Source organism: Chrysemys picta, chromosome 22 (genome assembly GCF_011386835.1).
Source record: "Chrysemys picta bellii isolate R12L10 chromosome 22, ASM1138683v2, whole genome shotgun sequence".
NCBI lineage: Eukaryota > Metazoa > Chordata > Testudines > Emydidae > Chrysemys > Chrysemys picta.
Genome location: NC_088812.1, coordinates 22,934,049 through 22,939,962, shown reverse-complemented (window position 1 = coordinate 22,939,962; position 5,914 = coordinate 22,934,049). Strand labels below are relative to the sequence as shown.

The following is a 5,914-nucleotide window of genomic DNA, read 5'->3' as shown; positions in this document are numbered from 1 at the left end:
CCCAGCTGGGCATCTGATACCACCAGTAGCGGGGTGCAGGGGGAGCAGCCGCTTCCCCCGCCTTCCCAAAAGCGGCCGGAAGAGTGGGGGGGGGGGGGCGCACGGCATGTGGCCTGCAGCACGGCCCACCAGTGGCGGCCGAAGAAGCGGGCGCGGCATGTGGTCCGCGGCTGGAGGAGTAGGGGCGGGGGGCGCAGCCTGGCGGCCTGCAGCGTGGCCAGCCACCATGGGGGGGCGGCGGGCACGGCCGGAGGAGCGGGGGGGGGCACAGCATGGTGGCCGGAGGAGCAAGGGGGGGAGCCACGGGGGTGGCACGGCAGGGGGGGAGGAGCCATGGGGGGGAGGGGCAATGCGGCTGGAGGAGAAGCCAAAGCGGGGCGCCTTTTTTATATTTGCTCCCCCTCCTCTTAGAAGCTGGCTACGCCACTGGATACCACCTCCCCCAAGTCCCGCCTATGTCCTTTGTCTTCTGTCCTGGTAAACAGGGTCCCCATGGCCTTCTCTCCTGTCAGCTGTCCTCTGGCCCCCTGTGTCTGGAACCGCCTGGTCAGGTCACCGGGGTCCTCTCTTCACAGCCCCTTGTCTTCCCACTGGCCAGAACCAGAACTCCCAAGCTGGGCCTCCTGGTCACCAGGTCACCAGTTGCTGGGGTATCCATTCTCCAGGGCCATAGGCTGGGGTCCCAAGTTCTGTCACTGGTCCTCCGTAACAACAAGCTCCCTCTCCCATCACCTCGTTAAACCAGTAACACCCAGGGAAACTGAGTCCCACCCCCTCTACATGCAAACCATTGGAAAAAACAAGGGTGCTCTGTGCTCATGTTCTCACCACGGAGCCGGGCAGGGTCTCACTAGCGGAATGGCTTTGTTGGGCTCAGCGGAGTTACTTCGGAGGCTGCTCTTCGACTTTGCAGCTGCAAGGGAGGATGAAACCAGCCTGGTCAATTTCACACTCTGCTTTTGAGAATTTTCACTTCCTGCTTCCGTTCCTTTGGGGTGTCTGACCTGGCGGCAGGTTGGATTTCCCCTTTGATCATAGACATCACAACTGGGAAATCCATCTTGGGCCTGCCCGTCCCTGCCCCTAGACCAGAGGTGTGGGGAGGGGTTGGATTTTCTAGGGCTCTAGCACTAAATATTCCACGCAAATAAAGCTCGCGCCCTCTCATTAGTGAGTCTCTTCCCCAGCTGCCTCTGTGCAGCAACTCCCACTGCAGGTGTGTGCCCGGGACCTTCCGCACCACAGCACAGTCCCTCCGGCCCTTGAGCTAAAGGAGTAACAGCAGCAGCTGGCGGCAGTAGTAGGCTGTCATCTCCCAGAGAGCGGGTGCACTGCATTGTGTGCTATGTGGAAGCCAGGCCAGTGCATCAGGCTCCCTGGGGACGTGTGGGGTTAGCACCCGGAAAGGGAAGGGGTAATAAAGGAGCAGGGTGTGGGGAGCAGTTTCATCCTGGTGTCACAGGCGCTGACGGGGGCTCGGAGTGAATCTTGCAATCCGTTGCTGCTGCATTTCCTTCTAGGATAACTCCAATCTGTACATGGTGATGGAATACATCCCGGACGGAGAGATGTTCTCCCACCTACGGCGGATCGGGAGGTTCAGGTGAACGTTGCCATGGGAGCCGATGTTGGGGACAGTGTCGCTAACGGTTAGAGCTGGGTGGCTGTTAGACTCCTGGGTTGTATCCCTGGCTCAGGGAGGACAGTGGGATCTAGCACTTAGAGGAGAGGGACTGGGAGTTGGGACTCCTGGGTCCTTTTCCTGCCTCTGCCATTCACTCCTTGTGGGAAGGGGGGAGAATCACTCTGTGCCACTGTTTCCACAGCTGTGAATTTGGGATTTAGTTCAGTAGAGAACTAGACCTATTATCCACTAGCAGCATCTGCAGCGACGCTGGCTTTGATTCTCATGTTGCAGGGCGTGACCTGATCCCCAGCTGGGCTGGTCAGGAAGGGATTCCCTATGGGGAGGGCTGCTGAGGTCTTCTGCCAGCACTAGCCACAGTCAGTGGCAGGGATGCCAGGGCTAGATGGAGTCAGGCTGGAAGGAGCTGGGGGTCCATGGGTGTGTGTGTTGGGGTTACGGGGGGGATGCTGGTCTGGGAGGGGCTTGCCCTGGGTTGCCTGGGATGGAGTCAGGGGTCTAGCAATGGGGGTGGGATGTGTGTGCTAGGTCTAGTGGTCTGGGTAGGGCAGATGGGGCCACCTAGCCTAGAAGCGTTGGGGCATCTTGCCTGGAGATCTATAAGGAAGGTGAAGGTGGGGGTGGCAGGGGGCCGAGGGTGCTGGGCTGGCTGAGAGGGGGCGGATCTGGCCCAGGATTCCCACGTTCTCCTCACACCTCATTGCAGTGAACCTCACGCCCGGTTCTACGCTGCTCAGATCGTCCTGACCTTTGAGTATCTGCACTCGCTGGATGTCATCTACCGAGACCTGAAGCCAGAGAATCTCCTGATAGACCAGCAGGGCTACATCAAGGTGACGCTGCTGCCCCTCCCCCTCTCCTTCCCTTCCCCATCCCAGAGCTGACTCCTGGCTCCCTGCAGTGACTTCCTCCCTGCCCAAATCTCTCTCCTGCCATCCCCTTGCCAAAGCCAAGACACCCCAACACGGCCAGAATACATCAATCATCTGCTCTTCCCCTCCCCCTCCTGCTGTCACAGCCTCCGGGCTGATCCAGCTTCTCCCCTCTCTGTGTTTTGGCTCCAGGTGACGGATTTTGGTCTTGCCAAGTGGGTGAAAGGCCGAACCTGGACTCTGTGTGGGACCCCGGAATACCTGGCCCCCGAGATCATCCTCGGCAATTTGAGCTGGGGAGGGCCTGTCCGCTGCTTGATCTCTAGCTGATCCCTGGTCACCAGGTGGTTCCTCCCGCCCCCCAAACGTTCGGTGCGTGACCCTGGCCTGCTTTCCCCAGGCAGGGTTATAACAAGGCTGTGGACTGGTGGGCCCTGGGCGTCCTCATCTATGAGTTGGTGGCTGGTTACCCCCTGTTCTTCGCGATACAGCCCAATCGGATCTACGAGAAGATCGTCCTGGCAAGGTATGTGGGCTGGGGGAGGGGACACTTGTGTGATTTGGGGGGGGTGTTGCCAGCAAAAGGGGGGTGCCAAGTCTCAGCGACTGATCAGAGAGATGCTCACACGCTGCGCCCCCAACAGGCTCATGCCCTCCCATGCTCCCCCAATCCCCAACACGTGGGCATCCTCCCTGTCATGTACCCCATTCCCCCTGCACCCCAACACATAGACCCTCCCTTGCCACGTACCCCTGTTCTCCAACACATGGACATCATCCCCATTGTGTCCCCCACACATGGACCCTCCCTCACCATGTACCCCTATTTCCCCAACACATGGACTCCATCCCCCACCCTACTACCAATGTGCTCCCTGTAACTCTCATGGGGACTCCTGGAACAGGTGCCTTTGGTTTTCTTGTACGCTGTTGTGAGTTGCAAAACCCTCCACAGCCCTATTACGTTGCAAGACTAAACATTCCTTAAACACATCAGCCAGGCACTGGTAGAGCACTCATCGCCATAGTAACCAAGAGCCCATAATATTCCTCTGCCCACCCCAGCGCCTTCTCGCCAGGATCTCCGAGAACTCGTGTTGGACATAGTCAGCTTTAAAGCTAGTGGGGAACTCAACAGGCCTGGGTTCTGTTCCCGGTTCTCCTGCCAGCCTGCTCAGTGACCTTGGGCAAGTCACGTCTCCCTGTGCCTCAGTTTCCCTTTATGTAAAATGAGTATAATGATGCGGCAGCCCTGCTTTGAGATCTGTGGAGGAAAAATGTTCAGTAAGAGCTCGGGGGGGTGGGGGGAGAATGCTACTAATTAACCATTTCAGCTCTAGTGTCAGTCCTCAGTAGCCTCCCCCACACACACTTCTTGTCCACTCATTGTCCTGGAGTGTTTTTAAAGGGCTTGTTATTTATTATTAGGTGTATTACGATAGTGCCTACAAGCCCCAGTCATGGGTCAGGACCCCATTGTGCTAGGTGATGTACATATTAGGTGTATTATGGTAGTGCCTAGGCACCCCAGGTGTAGCCCAGGACCCCCTGTGCAAGGGGCTGTACATTACTAGGTGTATTATGGTAGGGTCTCAGCACCCACGCATAGCCATGCAAGGGGGCTGTACATTATTAGGTGTATCTATGAATCTAGCCACGAGGGCAGGGCAGGTAAAATCCAGACCTCTCTCTCCTTCCCCACCCCAGTTCCGGTTCCTGTCTCACTTCAGCTCGGAGCTGAGGGACCTGCTCCGGAACCTGCTGCAGATGGACCTCACCAAACGCTTTGGCAACCTCGAGAACGGGGTCAACGACATCAAGAACCACAAGTGGTTTGCTACCACTGACTGGAACGCCGTCTACCAGAGGAAGGTAGGAGGGCAGTGGTGGGTGGCGGCTGGCAGAGGAGAGCCTGGGTAACTTCCACATGCATGCGACCTCCGTCAGCAGGAATTGAACCTGGGATCATCAGTGCCCAGGCCTGTAGGAGTGCATTGGTTCCTGGGACTCTGTAGCAGGGTGTTGTGGCTGGGTCCAGCCACTAGGGGGCGGTATGCTCACCCAGCATTGGTTTAAAGTAGGGAGCCCTCAGTCACCTGTTTGTAACATGGTGGCAAAAGCATGGTCCAGTCCCCACCCCCTGAGGATAACAGCCTACTACTGCTGCTGCCAGCTAATGGCGTTATTCTTCTAGCTCCGGTGGGAGAGGGCTGTGCTGAAGGTCCTGATTAAAACATGATGATGCAAGTGGGGGCTCTTTCGGGGATCCAACGGGCTCATGACTCCCTGCCCTTCCCTGATTGCAAAGTGAGAGGAGGGAGTTCTGGCTAGAAAAAAGGGGGCTTGAGGAGGCGCTGATCCTGCGTCCCTCACCTGGTTGCTAAGGGGCCCGATCCTGTATCTCTTAAGAGTGCTGGTGGCCCTGTTCCTGGGCTCCTAAGCAGGGTTATGGGCTCCCCCTTCCATGATTGAAAAGTGTGAGGGTTTCTGACTGGATTGGGGGACGAGGGGGGCTGATCCTTGCCTGCCTTGTTACAAAGTTGGGGCCTGATCGTGCGCCCCTAGCAGACCCAGGAGTGGGGTGGGGGGGATACAAATGTTGATCCCTCACCTCGTGGCCCAACCTGGCCCCCCCCTCCCTTTTCAGGTGGAAGCTCCCTTTATACCAGAGTGCAAAGGCCCGGACGACACGAGTAACTTCAATGACTCTTAGGAAAAGGAGATTCGTGTCTCGATCACTGAGGAGTGCGTCAGGGAGTTTGCTGAGTTCTAGGGCCAGTAGCCCTCCCCCAAAAATCCCCCTTTCCCACAAAGAAGCTTGAGAGTCCCATCTAGAGGGTGGGGATATCATCCGCCCTGCCCCGGACACACGTCTGTGTCCTCTGACAAACCTTGTTTCACTGGAAAAAACAAAACAACCCCCCTCAGCCCCCACTTCCTCTTTAACAGTGTGCTTTTTGTAAACATATTTGAAACAATTACCAATAAAGTTTGGTTTAAAAAAAAATAATGGGCTGTTCGGCTCTAGGGGACGGTTGTTGTTGCTGTGATGAGCCGGGAGCTGTTCCTCTCCCCGGAGGCTCAAAGAGTTCAGGGCTGTGGCTGGGGGGTCGGCGGCTGCCATTAGCGGTATCTGAACTCGCCTGGAGTTGGCAGCCCAAAGGGACGAGCGTCCGCGCTTAAATGGGGAGGTGGCATCTGGTCGATGGATAAACGGGCATCGCAGGCAGTAGCGGAGAGGTTATTTTATCGCTGTGTCTGGGGGGGGCGACAGCTGCTGGAATGCCATGGCCAGGTCTGGCGCCCACAATTCGAGGAAGAAGGTGAAAAATTGGAGAGGGGCAGAGAGTTGCCATGAGAACGATTAAATGGGGGAGGGGGGAAACCTGCCTTATGC

General features: G+C 57.3%; 1 pseudogene; it reads left to right on the top strand.

Moving 5' to 3' along the window:
• Window positions 1–858: 858 nt before the first annotated feature.
• On the top strand, window positions 859–5,487 carry LOC135972202 (cAMP-dependent protein kinase catalytic subunit alpha-like; annotated as a pseudogene).
• Window positions 5,488–5,914: the final 427 nt, after the last annotated feature.